The sequence below is a fragment of the Drosophila biarmipes genome, unplaced genomic scaffold (genome assembly GCF_025231255.1).
Source record: "Drosophila biarmipes strain raj3 unplaced genomic scaffold, RU_DBia_V1.1 ptg000021l, whole genome shotgun sequence".
Taxonomy (NCBI): Eukaryota; Metazoa; Arthropoda; class Insecta; order Diptera; family Drosophilidae; genus Drosophila; species Drosophila biarmipes.
In genome coordinates, this window is record NW_026114538.1 from 74,871 (window position 1) to 99,736 (window position 24,866).

Genomic DNA, 24,866 nt, shown 5'->3' on the forward strand with positions numbered 1-24,866 from the left:
ATACTTCTCATATTATAGATGTAATCTATTAACTTCTCAATATCCATACGGTTTATGTATGGTATTGACAAAATCCTATGCATTTGCATAAGATTTATTTTGCCACAATTTATAGTACTAGTGCCGCCCTCACTAGGTATAAATATCTCATTTCGCTAGTAGTGTATGGGCAAATTCTACTAGCTATTCTCATAAATATGTCACTTATATGCCATATCTATACAATTCATGCACTTTTATATGTATATTTGCTATATTATACATTATTATGCCTTATAGGTATTATACCTATAAGCCACATCCATACGATTGCTTAATATAAATATATGTATAATTTTTTATACATATTTTTTTTTTATTTATGTATGGTTTTTTATTCATATCCATATACTGTATTCACTTTTATATGGATATGATTGGCGTTTTATATAGTATTGACAAAATCATAAGTTTGACCAATACGAGGAGAGGTCCGCCAACGACCACCTCCCTATAGGTGTTTTTGGACACGCTGTCTCCCATTCGACTGCTTACTATACTAGGGGCTACCCGCTCCGTATGATATTCTCTCATATAACAAGAGAATGCAAGAAATATTCGTATTTTATGAATATAATCCATTTATTTTTCAATATCCATACGTTTTACTTAGTTTTTTGTACGGTATTGACAAAATCCTATGCATTTGCATAAGATTTATTTTGCCACAATTTATAGTACTAGTGCCGCCCTCACTAGGTATAAATATCTCATTTCGCTAGTAGTGTATGGGCAAATTCTACTAGCTATTCTCATAAATATGTCACTTATATGCCATATCTATACAATTCATGCACTTTTATATGTATATTTGCTATATTATACATTATTATGCCTTATAGGTATTATACCTATAAGCCACATCCATACGATTGCTTAATATAAATATATGTATAATTTTTTATACATATTTTTTTTTTATTTTTGTATGGTTTTTTATTCATATCCATATACTGTATTCAATTTTATATGGATATGATTGGCGTTTTATATAGTATTGACAAAATCATAAGTTTGACCAATACGAGGAGAGGTCCGCCAACGACCACCTCCCTATAGGTGTTTTTGGACACGCTGTCTCCCATTCGACTGCTTACTATACTAGGGGCTACCCGCTCCGTATGATATTCTCTCATATAACAAGAGAATGCAAGAAATATTCGTATTTTATGAATATAATCCATTTATTTTTCAATATCCATACGTTTTACTTAGTTTTTTGTACGGTATTGACAAAATCCTATGCATTTGCATAAGATTTATTTTGCCACAATTTATAGTACTAGTGCCGCCCTCACTAGGTATAAATATCTCATTTCGCTAGTAGTGTATGGGCAAATTCTACTAGCTATTCTCATAAATATGTCACTTATATGCCATATCTATACAATTCATGCACTTTTATATGTATATTTGCTATATTATACATTATTATGCCTTATAGGTATTATACCTATAAGCCACATCCATACGATTGCTTAATATAAATATATGTATAATTTTTTATACATATTTTTTTTTATTTATGTATGGTTTTTTATTCATATCCATATACTGTATTCACTTTTATATGGATATGATTGGCGTTTTATATAGTATTGACAAAATCATAAGTTTGACCAATACGAGGAGAGGTCCGCCAACGACCACCTCCCTATAGGTGTTTTTGGACACGCTGTCTCCCATTCGACTGCTTACTATACTAGGGGCTACCCGCTCCGTATGATATTCTCTCATATAACAAGAGAATGCAAGAAATATTCGTATTTTATGAATATAATCCATTTATTTTTCAATATCCATACGTTTTACTTAGTTTTTTGTACGGTATTGACAAAATCCTATGCATTTGCATAAGATTTATTTTGCCACAATTTATAGTACTAGTGCCGCCCTCACTAGGTATAAATATCTCATTTCGCTAGTAGTGTATGGGCAAATTCTACTAGCTATTCTCATAAATATGTCACTTATATGCCATATCTATACAATTCATGCACTTTTATATGTATATTTGCTATATTATACATTATTATGCCTTATAGGTATTATACCTATAAGCCACATCCATACGATTGCTTAATATAAATATATGTATAATTTTTTATACATATTTTTTTTTATTTATGTATGGTTTTTTATTCATATCCATATACTGTATTCACTTTTATATGGATATGATTGGCGTTTTATATAGTATTGACAAAATCATAAGTTTGACCAATACGAGGAGAGGTCCGCCAACGACCACCTCCCTATAGGTGTTTTTGGACACGCTGTCTCCCATTCGACTGCTTACTATACTAGGGGCTGCCCGCTCCGTATGATATTCTCTCGTATAACAAGAGAATGCAAGAAATATTCGTATTTTATGAATATAATCCATTTATTTTTCAATATCCATACGTTTTACTTAGTTTTTTGTACGGTATTGACAAAATCCTATGCATTTGCATAAGATTTATTTTGCCACAATTTATAGTACTAGTGCCGCCCTCACTAGGTATAAATATCTCATTTCGCTAGTAGTGTATGGGCAAATTCTACTAGCTATTCTCATAAATGCCTTCTTTATGCCATATCTATACAATTTATGCACTTTTATATGTATATTTGCTAATATTATACATTATTATGCCTTATAGGTATTATACCTATAAGCCATATACATACGATTTCATTTTTTTATTTATATATGGTTTTGTATTTATAACCATATACCGTATTTACTTTTATAAGGATATGATTGGCGTTTTATATAGTATTGACAAAATTATAAGTTTGACAAACACTTTTTTAAGTCTTTTAGTTAAAATTGTCATTTTTAATTGACTATCTAAACACTAGATATATTTGCACATGGAGCAAAGAGTATAAAAATTGGTCGCGTCACTAATAATATCGCGATACATTTTTACTACCATCAAAATACCACATACGTTTATATGTCCTCTTTATTTAATTTGGTTTCTAAACCTCAGGAATAGTTTTAATTATATGTGCGCTCTAAGTTGAATGAATTTCTTGAATCTCTTTACTTGAATTTCTAAGACTTAAAAATATTTATAAATAGATGTCCTATTGCATAATATTTTTTTATCGCTTCACTTATAAAATAACGATCCTGCCTTTCTACCTTTGAATAAACATTCATATAAACATGGAGAAAAAAACGTTCGCGTCACTAACAGTATGTGACGATAAAATTTTGCTAACATTAAAAGGAACATATTTTTATATGTCAACTCTTAGTTGAATTGGTCTATTGCTTAAGATTCTAGACCTTAGGAATATTTTTATATTATATGTTTGCCAATCTTCGCGTCACTAAAAAGATGACGATTCATATTGTTATTATTAGATGGTCGAGTTGTACTTATATTGATATGTTAATCAAATTGGTCTCTTACTTGAAAATCTAGACCTTAGGAATATTTTTATATTATATGTTTGCCAATCTTCGCGTCACTAATAAGATGACGATTCATATTATTATTAGATGGTCGAGTTGTACTTATATTGATATGTTAATCAAATTGGTCTCTTACTTGAAAATCTAGACCTTAGGAATATTTTTATATTATATGTTTGCCAATCTTCGCGTCACTAATAAGATGACGATTCATATTATTATTAGATGGTCGAGTTGTACTTATATTGATATGTTAATCAAATTGGTCTCTTACTTGAAAATCTAGACCTTAGGAATATTTTTATATTATATGTTTGCCAATCTTCGCGTCACTAATAAGATGACGATTCATATTGTTATTATTAGATGGTCGAGTTGTACTTATATTGATATGTTAATCAAATTGGTCTCTTACTTGAAAATCTAGACCTTAGGAATATTTTTATATTATATGTTTGCCAATCTTCGCGTCACTAATAAGATGACGATTCATATTGTTATTATTAGATGGTCGAGTTGTACTTATATTGATATGTTAATCAAATTGGTCTCTTACTTGAAAATCTAGACCTTAGGAATATTTTTATATTATATGTTTGCCAATCTTCGCGTCACTAATAAGATGACGATTCATATTGTTATTATTAGATGGTCGAGTTGTACTTATATTGATATGTTAATCAAATTGGTCTCTTACTTGAAAATCTAGACCTTAGGAATGTAATATATAAAGGATTAAAAATTCGCCACAAAGCCAAGCAAACAATCAATGCATACAAATAGATTGTTGGTTGAACTTTATATAAGAAGTTCAACACAACAAATAAATTATGCAATTTTATTATCGAATCATCAAGCAAAGGATAAGCTTCAGTGGATCGCAGTATGGCAGCTGCTCAACCACTTACAACACCTTGCCTGTTACAAAAGTCGTTTACAATTGATTCTAGGCTTTGTCATTGTATTAAATAATGCTTTTATATGTAACTAGCGCGGCATCAGGTGATCAAAGATCCTCCCAATTTACTATGTTACAAATTACATTGGCATCACATCCATTGTCGTTTAAAAAGTAAATTATAAACTTTAAATGGTTTAGAAGCCATACAATGCAAATTGCCCCTTATTTATCATTGCAGTCCAGCACGGATACGACCTTAGAGGCGTTCAGGCATAATCCAACGGACGTAGCGTCATACCACTGTTCGCTCGAACAAGTATTGTGCCATTGGTCCGTACCTGCGGTTCCTCTCGTACTACGCAGGAATGCTGTCGCAACAACGTTTTGTCATTAGTAGGGTAAAACTAACCTGTCTCACGACGGTCTAAACCCAGCTCACGTTCCCTTGCATGGGTGAACAATCCAACGCTTGGTGAATTTTGCTTCACAATGATAGGAAGAGCCGACATCGAAGGATCAAAAAGCGACGTCGCTATGAACGCTTGGCCGCCACAAGCCAGTTATCCCTATGGTAACTTTTCTGACACCTCTTGTTAAAAACTCTTTAAACCAAAAGGATCGATAGGCCGAGCTTTTGCTGTCCCTGTGTGTACTGAACACCGAGATCAAGTCAGCATTTGCCCTTTTGCTCTATGTGTGGTTTCTGTCCGCACTGAGCTGGCCTTGGGACACCTCCGTTATTATTTGAGAGATGTACCGCCCCAGTCAAACTCCCTACCTGGCAATGTCCTTGAATTGGATCATACCTGAGTAATTGGAGTTATACCAAATTTTCAAATCAAAAATACATAAATGCACCGTTTTATTAAAGAATTTGTTTGCGATTATATAACAAACTCGTGATACTTTGATCAAGAAGCTTGCATCAAAACCCAATACCATAAGATATAATAAATATATCCGTATAATGGCTAGGAAATGATACACGTTCCATTTAATCAAGTAAGTAAGGAAACAATAAGAGTAGTGGTATTTCATTGGCGATACCAAACCGAGGTCTAATATCTCCCACTTATTCTACACCTCTTATGTCTCCTTACACTGCCAGATTAGAGTCAAGCTCAAAAGGGTCTTCTTTCCCCGCTAATTATTCCAAGCCCGTTCCCTTGGCTGTGGTTTCGCTAGATAGTAGATAGGGACAGTAGGAATCTCGTTAATCCATTCATGCGCGTCACTAATTAGATGACGAGGCATTTGGCTACCTTAAGAGAGTCATAGTTACTCCCGCCGTTGACCCGCGCTTACTTGAATTTCTTCACTTTGACATTCAGAGCACTGGGCAGAAATCACATTGTGTCAACACCCGCTAGGGCCATCACAATGCTTTGTTTTAATTAGACAGTCGGATTCCCCAAGTCCGTGCCAGTTCTGAATTGATTGTTAATTGATAATCGTTATAATTAATAAGAACTAATTGGTTTAACCCAATTAGTATTCTTAAAAATTTTAGCAAGAAAGTTCCACAATTGGCTACGTAACTAAACTATCCGGGGAACAAGTAACTAACATAAATGCTAGAAACTCTATTTACCCAGAACGAGCACATAAACCATGTTATTGTTTCCCAATCAAGCCCGACTATCTCAATCTTCAGAGCCAATCCTTATCCCGAAGTTACGGATCTAATTTGCCGACTTCCCTTACCTACATTATTCTATCGACTAGAGACTCTTCACCTTGGAGACCAGCTGCGGATATTGGTACGGCCTGTTGAGAAGTTTGCGTGTCCCCACCATAAATTTTCAAGGTCCGAGGAGAAAATATCGACACAACAGTATATGTCATGCTCTTCTAGCCCATCTACCATATCTCTCTGCGAAAGACTTCCATGGTAGTACGGCTATAAAACAGAAAAGAAAACTCTTCCGATATCTCTCGACGGCTTCTTTATGGTCGTTCCTGTTGCCAGGATGAGCACGAGGCCCATATTTAATAACAAACGGATACTCAACAGGTTACGGAATTGGAACCGTATTCCCTTTCGTTCAAAATTATTCAAGTATATTAATTTAGCTAGATTTTATATAATATATATATTTGTTTGGCATTTGTATTTTACTTGAAAATTTTCGGCTTTCGCCTTGAACTTAGGACCGACTAACTCGTGATCAACCACTGTTCACACGAAACCCTTCTCCACTTCAGTCCTCCAAGGTCTCATTCGATTATTTGCTACTACCACCAAGATCTGTACCAATGGCAGCTCCATGCAGGCTTACGCCAAACACTTCTACGCATACCATTGTACCTTCCTACTCACTAAAGTTTCAAAATTTATATTACAAGTAATATAAATCATCTACTTTAGCGGTAATGTATAGGTATACAACTTAAGCGCCATCCATTTTAAGGGCTAGTTGCTTCGGCAGGTGAGTTGTTACACACTCCTTAGCGGATTTCGACTTCCATGATCACCGTCCTGCTGTTTTAAGCAACCAACGCCTTTCATGGTATCTGCATGAGTTGTTAATTTGGGCACCGTAACATTACGTTTGGTTCATCCCACAGCGCCAGTTCTGCTTACCAAAAGTGGCCCACTGGGCACATTATATCATAACCTTGAACTTCATATCAAGAAAGTTAAGGTTCTTACCCATTTAAAGTTTGAGAATAGGTTAAGATCGTTTCGACCCTAAGGCCTCTAATCATTCGCTTTACCAGATAAGATTATTTTATATAATATTAAAATGCACCAGCTATCCTGAGGGAAACTTCGGAAGGAACCAGCTACTAGATGGTTCGATTGGTCTTTCGCCCCTATACTCAATTCTGACAATCGATTTGCACGTCAGAACTGTTTCGGTCTTCCATCAGGGTTTCCCCTGACTTCAACCTGATCAAGTATAGTTCACCATCTTTCGGGTCACAGCATATATGCTCAAGGTACGTTCCAGTTAGAGGCATAAATAATATAAATATCATTATACATAACTATATAGAACGCCCCGGGATTGTGTTAATTAGCTATAAATAGTTAAAAAACTAATCCCATTATTAGTCAAGTTAATTACGCTATTAGGTTTATATCCCAATAACTTGCACATATGTTAGACTCCTTGGTCCGTGTTTCAAGACGGGTCCCGAAGGTATCCTGAATCTTTCGCATTGTTAATCCTACAAGTGCATATAATAAACACAAAAATCAATGATAATTATGCCATTATATAATTCCGAAAAATTAACGCACTGTATTCATATAAATCTATCAGCACTTTATCAAATTAATAACATTTATTCTGTGTTAAAATGCAAGCAAATTAATTTGAATAAACTATAAGTTATATTTTATGATAAATTTGGTATGCTAATAGATTACAATGTCCTTATATGGAAAAAATGCACACTATTATCATAATATTGTTTAAATATTACAATTCTAATGATGAATTTTCCATAACGGATATTCAGGTTCATCGGGCTTAACCTCTAAGCAGTTTCACGTACTGTTTAACTCTCTATTCAGAGTTCTTTTCAACTTTCCCTCACGGTACTTGTTTACTATCGGTCTCATGGTTATATTTAGTTTTAGATGGAGTTTACCACCCACTTAGTGCTGCACTATCAAGCAACACGACTCTTTGGAAACATCATCTAGTAATCATTAACGTTATACGGGCCTGGCACCCTCTATGGGTAAATGGCCTCATTTAAGAAGGACTTAAATCGTTAATTTCTCATACTAGAATATTGACGCTCCATACACTGCATCTCACATTTGCCATATAGACAAAGTGACTTAGTGCTGAACTGATTTCTTTTCGCTCGCCGCTACTAAGAAAATCCTTGTTAGTTTCTTTTCCTCCCCTAATTAATATGCTTAAATTCAGGGGGTAGTCCCATATGAGTTGAGGTTGTGTATAACTTTTATATGCAATTAATTCTTTATATATAATGATAAAACATTTTATTAAATTCGTTATATTAATAATATCTGTATATAAATGGCATTTGTTTGATTTAACGAATCAACGAAGAACAATAATATTGTCAACGGTTTTCTATTTTCTAATCATTAATAAGAGACAATTCTAGATAAATTTTTATGCTAGACATTTCTCAGTATCATTTGATTGAAAAAGAAAATATTTCTCTTCGTTTTTCACATTCAAATTATTTACTAATGTGAGATAATGTTTTTCATATATTTTTTAATATTATGAATAAAATAATTAAATTATTATTATCCAATAATATACCATATGCTTATAAAATTTCATTATAAAATTTGTATAAGCAACTTAATTAGCATAGTCTTACAACCCTCAACCATATGTAGTCCAAGTAGCACTATAAAATTAATTAAAGTACATAACAGCATGGACTGCGATATGCGTTCAAAATGTCGATGTTCATGTGTCCTGCAGTTCACACGATGACGCACAGTTTGCTGCGTTCTTCATCGACCCATGAGCCGAGTGATCCACCGCTTAGAGTTTTATAAATTGGTTTCTTAATTTTGTCAAATATGTTTTTATTGAAAGAAATTAAAAATACACCATTTTACTGGCATATATCAATTCCTTCAATAAATTTATTTTTATACCTAAAACGAATGCTGCGAAATGTCTTAGTTTTATATAACCAATATATATCAAAGTATTTCTTTTTAAATTGCATTTATTGTAAATAAATATATATATATATATATTAATACTTTTTTAGCGATATAAATTGAAATTTATATAAAACATTAACCTGTATAAAACCAGGTACAACATTGTACATTTTAGGTTGTTGCATTATCCAATGTATGCGCATAACTGAGATGAACAATACATATCGCAACGCGTGTATATTATGGTCCATATACACACAGTATTTTAATTGTGTTTATATACAATAATAATTTAATATTATTATTTTAATAATTCGATTTGCTTGTTCGAATTTTTATTTGTTTGTTTTGGCTGCTTATTATTTCTCTCATATGTATTAAATACAATATATAATTTTAATATTTGCATTATTTCGATTTGCTTGTTCGAAATTTCATTTGATCTATATTAGATCATATACATTTTGGCAATTCATATTTTATTTGTATTACTATAATGTATTTATTATAATATAAACAAATATTTTATTAACGGTAAGGATATACAATAATAATTTAATATTATTATTTTAATAATTCGATTTGCTTGTTCGAATTTTTATTTGTTTGCTTTGGCTGCTTATTATTTCTCTCATATGTATTAAATACAATATATAATTTTAATATTTGCATTATTTCGATTTGCTTGTTCGAAATTTTATTTGATCTATATTAGATCTCATATACATTTTGGCAATTCATATTTTATTTGTATTATTATAATGTATTTATTATAATATAAACAAATATTTTATTAACGGTAAGGATATACAATAATAATTTAATATTATTATTTTAATAATTCGATTTGCTTGTTCGAATTTTTATTTGTTTGCTTTGGCTGCTTATTAATTTCTCTCATATGTATTAAATACAATATATAATTTTAATATTTGCATTATTTCGATTTGCTTGTTCGAAATTTCATTTGATCTATAATAGATCTCATATACATTTTGGCAATTCATATTTTATTTGTAATACTATAATGTATTTATTATAATATAAACAAATATTTTATTAACGGTAAGGATATTAAAACATTAATGATCCTTCCGCAGGTTCACCTACGGAAACCTTGTTACGACTTTTACTTCCTCTAAATAATCAAGTTCGGTCAACTTTTGCGAAACAACCGTAACACGCAAGGCGTCACAGTGATCACGTCCGGAGACCTCACTAAATAATTCAATCGGTAGTAGCGACGGGCGGTGTGTACAAAGGGCAGGGACGTAATCAATGCGAGTTAATGACTCACACTTACTGGGAATTCCAAGTTCATGTGAACAGTTTCAGTTCACAATCCCAAGCATGAAAGTGGTTCAGCGGTTTACCCGGACCTCTCGGTCTAGGAAATACACGTTGATACTTTCATTGTAGCGCGCGTGCAGCCCAGGACATCTAAGGGCATCACAGACCTGTTATTGCTCAATCTCATTATTGCTAGACGCAATTTGTCCATTTAAGAAGCTAGTGTCCTTATAATGGGACAAACCAACAGGTACGGCTCCACTTATATAAACACATTCAAACACAATAAACATTTTACTGCCACCATGAATGAAGGCTATATAAGCTTCAACACCATAATCCTGAAGATATCTATTTAATATATTTGAGTCTCGTTCGTTATCGGAATTAACCAGACAAATCACTCCACGAACTAAGAACGGCCATGCACCACCACCCATAGATTCGAGAAAGAGCTATCAATCTGTCTTACACACTTATGTTCGGACCTGGTAAGTTTTCCCGTGTTGAGTCAAATTAAGCCGCAGGCTCCACTCCTGGTGGTGCCCTTCCGTCAATTCCTTTAAGTTTCAGCTTTGCAACCATACTTCCCCCGGAGCCCAAAAGCTTTGGTTTCCCGGGAAGCGACTGAGAGAGCCATAAAAGTAGCTACACCCAATTGCTAGCTGGCATCGTTTATGGTTAGAACTAGGGCGGTATCTGATCGCCTTCGAACCTCTAACTTTCGTTCTTGATTAATGAAAACATCTTTGGCAAATGCTTTCGCTTAAGTTAGTCTTACGACGGTCCAAGAATTTCACCTCTCGCGTCGTAATACTAATGCCCCCAAACTGCTTCTATTAATCATTACCTCTTGATCTGAAAACCAATGAAAGCAGAACAGAGGTCTTATTTCATTATCCCATGCACAGAATATTCAGGCATTTGAAGCCTGCTTTAAGCACTCTAATTTGTTCAAAGTAATTGTACCGGCCCACAATAACACTCGTTTAAGAGCACTAATGCAGGTTTTTAAATAGGAGGAACATATGAAAAAATACAAGTATCTAAGCACATGTAAGAACTCCACCGGTAATACGCTTACATACATAAAGGTATAGTACTAACCACAATTGTAAGTTGTACTACCCGTATGAAGCACAAGTTCAACTACGAACGTTTTAACCGCAACAACTTTAATATACGCTATTGGAGCTGGAATTACCGCGGCTGCTGGCACCAGACTTGCCCTCCAATTGGTCCTTGTTAAAGGATTTAAAGTGTACTCATTCCAATTACAGGGCCTCGGATATGAGTCCTGTATTGTTATTTTTCGTCACTACCTCCCCGAGCTGGGAGTGGGTAATTTACGCGCCTGCTGCCTTCCTTAGATGTGGTAGCCGTTTCTCAGGCTCCCTCTCCGGAATCGAACCCTGATTCCCCGTTACCCGTTGCAACCATGGTAGTCCTAGATACTACCATCAAAAGTTGATAGGGCAGACATTTGAAAGATCTGTCGTCGGTACAAGACCATACGATCTGCATGTTATCTAGAGTTCAACCAATATAACGATCTTGCGATCGCTTGGTTTTAGCCTAATAAAAGCACATGTTCCATAAGGTTCATGTTTTAATTGCATGTATTAGCTCTAGAATTACCACAGTTATCCAAGTAACTGTTAACGATCTAAGGAACCATAACTGATATAATGAGCCTTTTGCGGTTTCACTTTTAATTCGTGTGTACTTAGACATGCATGGCTTAATCTTTGAGACAAGCATATAACTACTGGCAGGATCAACCAGAATAATGTTTTTATTCATATTTCATTCATATTTTTTGAATAGAAATTAGCAATATATATGTTGTTATAGATTTTATTTCTATCGAATACGGCCATTTTTATATAGCATTCGTATACGTTTGTTTTCCAATTTATACTTGTTTCGCCACTAATAATAACAAGTTTTTATTGATGTCAAAAAGAATCATATTCTTTATAAACACAATATTTATTTTTCATATATTTTCTTTATATATGCACATTTCATTCTAAAATATCATTTTTGTTCGACATACATAATATATTGTATCCACACATGTACAATTTTTGTTTAACCAATATAAGATATTGAGTTAATCATTTGTATTTTGACGATAAATTTAAAATTTATCTATATATATCCATATAAGTCTCTGGTAATATATAAAATAGAACCGAGTGTATATATATAATTATTACTACTATATTTATTTCTTAAATAATATATACTTATATATTATTTATATATATACTCTTTATTATATATTATATAATTTCTTAAATAACTCTCTTAATAGCTATTTTTTATTATCAACAATATAAGTTGATATTAATATTGAAAATGTATTCATAATTACATTTTTATATTTCTTTGGTAGACTTTTATGTACTATTATTATTTAATAATACACATATAATATAAATCATGTTAGCCTACCTCCTAAAATTAACGATAAAATTCGGAAACAATTTGTTATTCTATGTACAATAGAAACTTGGCCTTTGTTTCAACGTTATTATCTTTGGGCTTAAAATATTAACCGCGGAGCCAAGTCTCGTATTCAAATAAATGAATAAAGAAACAAATTTGACGGATAATATCTTCTCTACTGACATATGTCAATAGCAGACGGCCGGCCCATTGACCATCCTATAGTAGTTTTTGGACACGCTGTCTCCCATTCGGGTATATTCAATTTACTTTGCCACTCACCCATATAGTGTTCTCTTATATAATAAGACAACGCACTTTTATATTCATTATATGGATATATTGCCTTCCTCATATTTGCCACACCACCTATAGTAGTTTTTGGACACGCTGTCTCCCATTCGGGTATATTCAATTTACTTTGCCACTCACCCATATAGTGTTCTCTTATATAATAAGAAAACGCACTTTTATTTTCATTATATGGATATATTGCCTTCCTCATATTTGCCACACCACCTATAGTAGTTTTTGGACACGCTGTCTCCCATTCGGGTATATTCAATTTACTTTGCCACTCACCCATATAGTGTTCTCTTATATAATAAGAAAACGCACTTTTATTTTCATTATATGGATATATTGCCTTCCTCATATTTGCCACACCACCTATAGTAGTTTTTGGACACGCTGTCTCCCATTCGGGTATATTCAATTCTCTTTGCCACTCACCCTTATAGTATTCTCTTATTTAATAAGAATACTAAAATACTTCTCATATTATAGATGTAATCTATTAACTTCTCAATATCCATACGGTTTATGTATGGTATTGACAAAATCCTATGCATTTGCATAAGATTTATTTTGCCACAATTTATAGTACTAGTGCCGCCCTCACTAGGTATAAATATCTCATTTCGCTAGTAGTGTATGGGCAAATTCTACTAGCTATTCTCATAAATATGTCACTTATATGCCATATCTATACAATTCATGCACTTTTATATGTATATTTGCTATATTATACATTATTATGCCTTATAGGTATTATACCTATAAGCCACATCCATACGATTGCTTAATATAAATATATGTATAATTTTTTATACATATTTTTTTTTTATTTATGTATGGTTTTTTATTCATATCCATATACTGTATTCACTTTTATATGGATATGATTGGCGTTTTATATAGTATTGACAAAATCATAAGTTTGACCAATACGAGGAGAGGTCCGCCAACGACCACCTCCCTATAGGTGTTTTTGGACACGCTGTCTCCCATTCGACTGCTTACTATACTAGGGGCTACCCGCTCCGTATGATATTCTCTCATATAACAAGAGAATGCAAGAAATATTCGTATTTTATGAATATAATCCATTTATTTTTCAATATCCATACGTTTTACTTAGTTTTTTGTACGGTATTGACAAAATCCTATGCATTTGCATAAGATTTATTTTGCCACAATTTATAGTACTAGTGCCGCCCTCACTAGGTATAAATATCTCATTTCGCTAGTAGTGTATGGGGAAATTCTACTAGCTATTCTCATAAATATGTCACTTATATGCCATATCTATACAATTCATGCACTTTTATATGTATATTTGCTATATTATACATTATTATGCCTTATAGGTATTATACCTATAAGCCACATCCATACGATTGCTTAATATAAATATATGTATAATTTTTTATACATATTTTTTTTTTATTTTTGTATGGTTTTTTATTCATATCCATATACTGTATTCAATTTTATATGGATATGATTGGCGTTTTATATAGTATTGACAAAATCATAAGTTTGACCAATACGAGGAGAGGTCCGCCAACGACCACCTCCCTATAGGTGTTTTTGGACACGCTGTCTCCCATTCGACTGCTTACTATACTAGGGGCTACCCGCTCCGTATGATATTCTCTCATATAACAAGAGAATGCAAGAAATATTCGTATTTTATGAATATAATCCATTTATTTTTCAATATCCATACGTTTTACTTAGTTTTTTGTACGGTATTGACAAAATCCTATGCATTTGCATAAGATTTATTTTGCCACAATTTATAGTACTAGTGCCGCCCTCACTAGGTATAAATATCTCATTTCGCTAGTAGTGTATGGGCAAATTCTACTAGCTATTCTCATAAATATGTCACTTATATGCCATATCTATACAATTCATGCACTTTTATATGTATATTTGCTATATTATACATTATTATGCCTTATAGGTATTATACCTATAAGCCACATCCATACGATTGCTTAATATAAATATATGTATAATTTTTTATACATATTTTTTTTTATTTATGTATGGTTTTTTATTCATATCCATATACTGTATTCACTTTTATATGGATATGATTGGCGTTTTATATAGTATTGACAAAATCATAAGTTTGACCAATACGAGGAGAGGTCCGCCAACGACCACCTCCCTATAGGTGTTTTTGGACACGCTGTCTCCCATTCGACTGCTTACTATACTAGGGGCTACCCGCTCCGTATGATATTCTCTCATATAACAAGAGAATGCAAGAAATATTCGTATTTTATGAATATAATCCATTTATTTTTCAATATCCATACGTTTTACTTAGTTTTTTGTACGGTATTGACAAAATCCTATGCATTTGCATAAGATTTATTTTGCCACAATTTATAGTACTAGTGCCGCCCTCACTAGGTATAAATATCTCATTTCGCTAGTAGTGTATGGGCAAATTCTACTAGCTATTCTCATAAATATGTCACTTATATGCCATATCTATACAATTCATGCACTTTTATATGTATATTTGCTATATTATACATTATTATGCCTTATAGGTATTATACCTATAAGCCACATCCATACGATTGCTTAATATAAATATATGTATAATTTTTTATACATATTTTTTTTTATTTATGTATGGTTTTTTATTCATATCCATATACTGTATTCACTTTTATATGGATATGATTGGCGTTTTATATAGTATTGACAAAATCATAAGTTTGACCAATACGAGGAGAGGTCCGCCAACGACCACCTCCCTATAGGTGTTTTTGGACACGCTGTCTCCCATTCGACTGCTTACTATACTAGGGGCTGCCCGCTCCGTATGATATTCTCTCGTATAACAAGAGAATGCAAGAAATATTCGTATTTTATGAATATAATCCATTTATTTTTCAATATCCATACGTTTTACTTAGTTTTTTGTACGGTATTGACAAAATCCTATGCATTTGCATAAGATTTATTTTGCCACAATTTATAGTACTAGTGCCGCCCTCACTAGGTATAAATATCTCATTTCGCTAGTAGTGTATGGGCAAATTCTACTAGCTATTCTCATAAATGCCTTCTTTATGCCATATCTATACAATTTATGCACTTTTATATGTATATTTGCTAATATTATACATTATTATGCCTTATAGGTATTATACCTATAAGCCATATACATACGATTTCATTTTTTTATTTATATATGGTTTTGTATTTATAACCATATACCGTATTTACTTTTATAAGGATATGATTGGCGTTTTATATAGTATTGACAAAATTATAAGTTTGACAAACACTTTTTTAAGTCTTTTAGTTAAAATTGTCATTTTTAATTGACTATCTAAACACTAGATATATTTGCACATGGAGCAAAGAGTATAAAAATTGGTCGCGTCACTAATAATATCGCGATACATTTTTACTACCATCAAAATACCACATACGTTTATATGTCCTCTTTATTTAATTTGGTTTCTAAACCTCAGGAATAGTTTTAATTATATGTGCGCTCTAAGTTGAATGAATTTCTTGAATCTCTTTACTTGAATTTCTAAGACTTAAAAATATTTATAAATAGATGTCCTATTGCATAATATTTTTTTATCGCTTCACTTATAAAATAACGATCCTGCCTTTCTACCTTTGAATAAACATTCATATAAACATGGAGAAAAAAACGTTCGCGTCACTAACAGTATGTGACGATAAAATTTTGCTAACATTAAAAGGAACATATTTTTATATGTCAACTCTTAGTTGAATTGGTCTATTGCTTAAGATTCTAGACCTTAGGAATATTTTTATATTATATGTTTGCCAATCTTCGCGTCACTAAAAAGATGACGATTCATATTGTTATTATTAGATGGTCGAGTTGTACTTATATTGATATGTTAATCAAATTGGTCTCTTACTTGAAAATCTAGACCTTAGGAATATTTTTATATTATATGTTTGCCAATCTTCGCGTCACTAATAAGATGACGATTCATATTATTATTAGATGGTCGAGTTGTACTTATATTGATATGTTAATCAAATTGGTCTCTTACTTGAAAATCTAGACCTTAGGAATATTTTTATATTATATGTTTGCCAATCTTCGCGTCACTAATAAGATGACGATTCATATTATTATTAGATGGTCGAGTTGTACTTATATTGATATGTTAATCAAATTGGTCTCTTACTTGAAAATCTAGACCTTAGGAATATTTTTATATTATATGTTTGCCAATCTTCGCGTCACTAATAAGATGACGATTCATATTGTTATTATTAGATGGTCGAGTTGTACTTATATTGATATGTTAATCAAATTGGTCTCTTACTTGAAAATCTAGACCTTAGGAATATTTTTATATTATATGTTTGCCAATCTTCGCGTCACTAATAAGATGACGATTCATATTGTTATTATTAGATGGTCGAGTTGTACTTATATTGATATGTTAATCAAATTGGTCTCTTACTTGAAAATCTAGACCTTAGGAATATTTTTATATTATATGTTTGCCAATCTTCGCGTCACTAATAAGATGACGATTCATATTGTTATTATTAGATGGTCGAGTTGTACTTATATTGATATGTTAATCAAATTGGTCTCTTACTTGAAAATCTAGACCTTAGGAATGTAATATATAAAGGATTAAAAATTCGCCACAAAGCCAAGCAAACAATCAATGCATACAAATAGATTGTTGGTTGAACTTTATATAAGAAGTTCAACACAACAAATAAATTATGCAATTTTATTATCGAATCATCAAGCAAAGGATAAGCTTCAGTGGATCGCAGTATGGCAGCTGCTCAACCACTTACAACACCTTGCCTGTTACAAAAGTCGTTTACAATTGATTCTAGGCTTTGTCATTGTATTAAATAATGCTTTTATATGTAACTAGCGCGGCATCAGGTGATCAAAGATCCTCCCAATTTACTATGTTACAAATTACATTGGCATCACATCCATTGTCGTTTAAAAAGTAAATTATAAACTTTAAATGGTTTAGAAGCCATACAATGCAAATTGCCCCTTATTTATCATTGCAGTCCAGCACGGATACGACCTTAGAGGCGTTCAGGCATAATCCAACGGACGTAGCGTCATACCACTGTTCGCTCGAACAAGTATTGTGCCATTGGTCCGTACCTGCGGTTCCTCTCGTACTACGCAGGAATGCTGTCGCAACAACGTTTTGTCATTAGTAGGGTAAAACTAACCTGTCTCACGACGGTCTAAACCCAGCTCACGTTCCCTTGCATGGGTGAACAATCCAACGCTTGGTGAATTTTGCTTCACAATGATAGGAAGAGCCGACATCGAAGGATCAAAAAGCGACGTCGCTATGAACGCTTGGCCGCCACAAGCCAGTTATCCCTATGGTAACTTTTCTGACACCTCTTGTTAAAAACTCTTTAAACCAAAAGGATCGATAGGCCGAGCTTTTGCTGTCCCTGTGTGTACTGAACACCGAGATCAAGTCAGCATTTGCCCTTTTGCTCTATGTGTGGTTTCTGTCCGCACTGAGCTGGCCTTGGGACACCTCCGTTATTATTTGAGAGATGTACCGCCCCAGTCAAACTCCCTACCTGGCAATGTCCTTGAATTGGATCATACCTGAGTAATTGGAGTTATACCAAATTTTCAAATCAAAAATACATAAATGCACCGTTTTATTAAAGAATTTGTTTGCGATTATATAACAAACTCGTGATACTTTGATCAAGAAGCTTGCATCAAAACCCAATACCATAAGATATAATAAATATATCCGTATAATGGCTAGGAAATGATACACGTTCCATTTAATCAAGTAAGTAAGGAAACAATAAGAGTAGTGGTATTTCATTGGCGATACCAAACCGAGGTCTAATATCTCCCACTTATTCTACACCTCTTATGTCTCCTTACACTGCCAGATTAGAGTCAAGCTCAAAAGGGTCTTCTTTCCCCGCTAATTATTCCAAGCCCGTTCCCTTGGCTGTGGTTTCGCTAGATAGTAGATAGGGACAGGTGTGTCTCGGATCCCTCCGAACTTATTTAACGTGACGTGTTCCGCACTGAAGGGATTACAGCCACGGCATTCTAATATACCCACAAGGGAGTATATAATGCAAGGGTCTGGGTTAAGCGCCAAACCAACGCCCTGGACTAGAAGCTATAGCTATGTACATAGCAACCACCCCAGTAGCAATTTAAGTACTTGCTTGTCGGGCAAGCACTCCCCCTTGCATAGGGGCGAGATCTATCTAAAATCTCTACTGTTCTTTGGGTCGCAGCACCCGAGTTGTATTAACGCAACATCCACGTCGAGCCCGGGGACTCTACCCGCGATATAGGTGTCAACCACAGCCACCACGAAACTCCCACTAGGGGGCCGACCTCAATGAGTAGCCTTGGAGAACCACTCAACCCGTGGCACCGAAATTTCAGGCTCGGTGGGCCTCACCCCTTCAGCTCCGACAAGCTCGGATGGGGCAACCATGTCATATTAGTCGCCTCCTACGACAAGCAATGACAAGCTGTGGCAGTATTCTTCGCCGTTGCCACACGGCAAGGGGGTTTTGGGACTATTGTCCCGGCGCCTGCGGTTCATCCCTCGTCGCTTCCATCCTACGCCTCGAGAAGGCAGCATCAGCAAAAGCTCCTAGGAGACGCATCCGTTCTGGGGTCTCGACTACTCCTGCGACGTTCCATCGTTCTTGGACTCGAACAATGCCAAGGGCATCCAAGTCACGCAAATCGCTATAGAGGCGGCACTCACATAGTACGTGAAGCCAGTCCTCACTCTCCTCTCCACATGAGCATGCGGTTGTGGTGCTGAGGGTTCTACCATGGAGGAAAGCGTTGAACGACCCGTGTCCTGTCAGCAAGAATCCGGCTCTTAAGGTGAAGACAAAGTCCTTCCTCTTGTAGACGAACGCTGCCTCTGGGAAAAACTGGCGAGTCACAAAACCGTGAGCCGCTTGGTCCCATCTGAGTTGCCACTCATTTAGCAGACATTCGTCTAGCAGAGCCATCTTGGATTTCCAGTCCAACACAGACAAGTCCTGTCCATAGAGCCAGTCGCTCTCGTCCAGGGGAACGTGCTTTCTGAGCTTAAACTTCACTGCCATCCTGTGAGCATCTAAATCCATTGGAGGAGCACCAGCAAGCACCTGCAGTGCCACCGTGGACACTGTGCGGCATACCGGTAGGCATCCTAATAGGATGGTCCTCTGGCACGAGGTGAGGAGTCTTAAGGACTTGCCCTTGCTCGCCGCCTTGTACCAGACCGAGGCACCGAAGAGTGCACAGGGGACCATGAGTCCGCTGTATATCGTCCTCTTAGCACGGGAGCTGAGCCCCCAATCGACTCGGAGCACCCGTGCTAGCCCTCCGGCAACTCCAGCCAGCCGATCTCTGAGAGCAGAGATATGCGGGAGAAAGCTCATCCGCTCGCCGACTAAGATGCCAAGGTACCGGCATTTGGTGACGTATGGCAGGCTTGCTCCAGCAAACCGTACCGTCGGTCTCCTAGTGTCTGAAAGATTCCCTTTCAGCAACATGATTGCCGTCTTGCTGGTTGACACACTCACTCCAACCTCAGCTCCCCAGGCTCCCACGATGTCCATCAACTGCTCACCCTTTCGCTCCAGATCGGCACGGGAATTCCCATCGACGAAAAGTAGCAAGTCATCTGCAAACGCGCTCAGAGCACAATGTGGCTCCAGGCGCTGAAGCAGCACATCCATCAGTAGGTTCCAAATAAATGGACCACTGACGGACCCTTGCGGGCAGCCCCGTGTAACCGACACTGTGGCCGCTTCGTAACTGCTGATGATACTGGCACTTCGACCGGAGAAATAACTTTTCCACAAGTCTATCTCTCGACAGCCGACGTCGATAAGCCGATCCAGCACCGCGTTCCACTCAACATTGTCGAAGGCACCCTTGAAATCAACAAAGATTCCCAGCACCCTCCTCTCGCGGCTGGTGGAAACGGTGTTTTTAGCGTGCATCCACGCATCCTCAACGCAGCGTCCAGGCCGAAATCCAAATTGCCATCTGCAGCCATCCGGTAGCACATCCTTCAGTCGATTCACCATGATCCCTTCCAGCACCTTTCCGAACACTGGCAAAAGGCATATGCCACGATAAGAGGCAGGATCGCTCCTGTCCTTATCTGGCCCCTTTACCAGCGGTATCACTCTCGGGTGTTTCCACTCGGCAGGAAAATATCCTTCCGAGAGGCATCGAGAGTACAACTTCGTCAGGTGCTGAGGGATAGCACGCCATACCTCCTTGACGATCCCACCCGTGATGCCGTCCATTCCCGGCGATCGCCGGCTTCTCAGCTTCGCGACGCTGGTTGCCACCTCGAAGGCTTCGAGGGTCGGTGGAGCAGCAGGAGTTATACCCTCACGCACTGTGGATTCCGCAACAGGGAAGAAGTTGCGGAGGAGTATATCTGCGCAGTCGTGCCATGTCGTAAGTAGCGCGCCGTTCGACCTAAGACATCCAAGATCGGTTGTCTTTTTCCGGCCTCGGCATATTCGGTAGGCGTGCCCCCATGGATCATCCTTGTGCCGTCCCACGAAGTCCCGCCAGTTTTGTTCCTTTGTCATCAGGATAAGCTTCTTATACTGGCCTGAGGCAAGCCTTAATCCAGCGGCAAGTCGCTCAACATCGCCGGTGCCACTCCGACGAGCTGCCTGCAGCCTGCGCCTCAGTCTCCTGACCTCTTGGCGCTTGGTACTCAGTTCAGGATTCCACCATATTACGTTTCCCCTTGCTGCAGGTATCCTGCGCCCTATTACCCTGTCGCACACTTCGTGTACGATGGAGCGAAGGGCTGACACATGATCATCCAACGGCGATTCCTCCAGTTCCTCGAGACATTCAGCTACATCCCTTAGTTCTACTCTGAATCTTCGCCAACTTGCATTGGAGAGCCTCCATTGCGGTACCGGAGCTAGGCTCTCAACAGTACTGCTTGGATCTGGAGTAACCTCAACAGTGATGATGTTGTGGTCACTCAGCTCCCAGAAGTCAACTCTCCATTCGTATGTTGCCCACACACGCGCTGCTTCGTTGGTGAAGGTCACGTCGATATCACTTCTGGAGCGGTGATTATCGAACGTGAACACCTGGCTGGCCGTATTAAGCACACAGACACCGCTTGCGATGATCCACTCGTCCATGTGCTGTCCCCGTTCGCGATTCAGACGGTCTCCAGAGTTAGCTGGAGTTTTGCTGAACCACATCGGGGAAACCGCATTCGCATCAAGTCCGAGGATTGTCGGTGTCCTGCTGGCTAGCAGCAGAACCGTATCCAGGTAGTCAGTGTAGGGCTGCAGGGCAGCTGAGTACTGGCAGTATACGGAGGACAGAAAAATGGTGCCGTATTTTCCTGTGACACTCACGCACACTCCATAATCCGTCGTCAATGTCTCGATGGGCATGCAGATGGCAGACGGGTCGTCCACGATGATGGCAGCTTTCTTCCTTTTGTCAGCGAAGATTCTCATGCCTCCAGGGAGTCCAGTGAGACGCTTGCCTGCGTCCACATAGGGCTCCTGAATGAGTGCGAACAGGTGGCCAGCATCTCTCATCCGCTTTGCAAGCTCGATGACAGCGCAACGGCCTCGACCACAATTCGCTTGGATGAAGCTGAACATGTTAATGTCTAGCTTGCACCCTGGCTAGCACAGCGCTATATATCGGGCATCCACCCGAGAGCATATAGTGCCCCGAGGGTAGCCCTTTATGGCGGCAGTTACGGCAGTCCACCGCATTTTTGCACTTCGCCGCGACGTGGTCGTTCTGTCCGCACTGGCGGCAGACCTGGTTTTCTCTAGCGTACCGACACTCGCTGACTTTGTGGTCAAAACCAAGGCATCGGTGGCACGCATAGGTGCGCACTTGAGAGCGGCAGCGGTAAGAGAACCACTTGATATACACCCTCCCGCTTTCGAGAACGGCCAACGCCTGATCATCTACTTCCAGCGTCACGTTTATAGTGGCGCTGTTAGCTGCTGACCAGGGCTTGGTCGCCAGGACTACCGCCTTCTGGAACTCCTTCAGCGACATCTCCTCGAAGTTTTTCTCTTTTAACTCCATCATGAACTCATCCGGCGTCACAGTGGTGTCCACATCCTGTACCGTCACCCTGGGTTTTGCGGCAGTGTTTTTGGACACCTTAAGGCCCACCTCAGCGAATTTTGCGGAGGCAACGATTTTCGACATCTCCGCCTGCGATGGCGTGCGAATAATCGCGCCGCCCCGCTTCAACTCTCGCACCTCATGCACTCTGACGCCCAAAGCAGGCGCTACCTCTTTGCGGACCTTGTCCGCAATTTGCCTCCCTGATAAGGCCGGATCATCACATGCAACGACTGCCGACCAGGTCTCCCGGATTTTCCGCGGTGCGGCTACAGGGGCATAGGGGGCGACAGGGGCAGCAGGTGAGGCGATAAGGTGCGCGCCTCTAGCAGCGGCGGCTGCGTATGAGACGGCCGAGGCAACCGGTGTCTGCTTCTTAAGGCGGTCCTCAAGCACTCCAATCCGTATAAGGAGGGCTGCAACAACCTCCTCGTAGCGGTTGGCTACGGACTGTACCTTCACATTTGTGGCCGGGTTGGCATAGGAGACCATGAACATCCTACCGATCTCCGATCGGATGTCCCCCATCTCGGCAGCGACGGCACCATTACCTCTCCACTCCCTATCCGAGAAGGATTTTAGAGGACTGGCTGGTGCAACGAAGGTCTTCTCGTGTTCAGCATAGGATGCAGCAGCGGCGGGGGCTGCGGGAGCGGCAGGGGCTGCGGCAAGGGCAGCGACAGGGGCAGCGGCAGCGGCAGCAGCAGGGGCAGCGGCAGCGGCAGCAGCAGCGGCAGGGGCTGTCGCAGTGTCAGCGGCAGTTGCATCCAGTGCCATCAACTTGCACCTAGAGGCGTCCCTCAGCGGCGCTTTATTGCGCTTACCTCTGGGTCGTCCTCTGCCCCCACTGCTTCCCCTACTACTAGCACTCTCACTGCCAGAATCTCCAACATCCATTTTGGGTGGCGCCATCCGCCGGTTATCGGCAGTTCCAACCCAAAAGCTTTTCCACCAAGGACTTACCCCTTTATTATCAGCTGGTCGGAAAGCTCTATCAGCTGATCAGCTGATAAAAGTTTAGCGATGACACAAACCGCACAGCTGTTTTAGGCAAAATGTGCCTAAATAAGCCTAACGCCTCTCTCAAGAGAGCGCCTCTCTCGTGACACACGTGGCGCAATGGAAAATTTCCAATGGGAAAAAACCCAATTTCACCCGATTTCACCACTTTTACACAGGGAAAACACGCGCACTGGGTTCGCAGGCACAAAACACGAATTTTCGTGCTGTTTCTAGCTTCGTATCTGGTCTCTATCAGTCAATATTGGCTACACTCGTGGAGCGTACGGAAAACACGTCTGTTCGCACGAGCAATCTAACACCGACTGTGAGTAGATAGGGACAGTAGATAGGGACAGGTGTGTCTCGGATCCCTCCGAACTTATTTAACGTGACGTGTTCCGCACTGAAGGGATTACAGCCACGGCATTCTAATATACCCACAAGGGAGTATATAATGCAAGGGTCTGGGTTAAGCGCCAAACCAACGCCCTGGACTAGAAGCTATAGCTATGTACATAGCAACCACCCCAGTAGCAATTTAAGTACTTGCTTGTCGGGCAAGCACTCCCCCTTGCATAGGGGCGAGATCTATCTAAAATCTTTACTGTTCTTTGGGTCGCAGCACCCGAGTTGTATTAACGCAACATCCACGTCGAGCCCGGGGACTCTACCCGCGATATAGGTGTCAACCACAGCCACC

General features: G+C 38.0%; 3 non-coding genes across 3 annotated transcripts; all 3 read right to left on the reverse strand.

Annotated features, from left to right (window-relative positions):
* Positions 1–4,295: 4,295 nt before the first annotated feature.
* LOC122817940 (large subunit ribosomal RNA) lies at positions 4,296–8,266 on the reverse strand. The gene has a single exon (XR_006367481.1). It is a non-coding gene; the product is annotated as a large subunit ribosomal RNA (ribosomal RNA).
* A 402-nt stretch (positions 8,267–8,668) lies between these two features.
* On the reverse strand, positions 8,669–8,847 carry LOC122817943 (5.8S ribosomal RNA). The gene has a single exon (XR_006367484.2). It is a non-coding gene; the product is annotated as a 5.8S ribosomal RNA (ribosomal RNA).
* Positions 8,848–10,050: 1,203 nt separating this feature from the next.
* Positions 10,051–12,045, reverse strand: LOC127012123 (small subunit ribosomal RNA). Its single transcript, XR_007765644.1, has one exon. It is a non-coding gene; the product is annotated as a small subunit ribosomal RNA (ribosomal RNA).
* Positions 12,046–24,866: the final 12,821 nt, after the last annotated feature.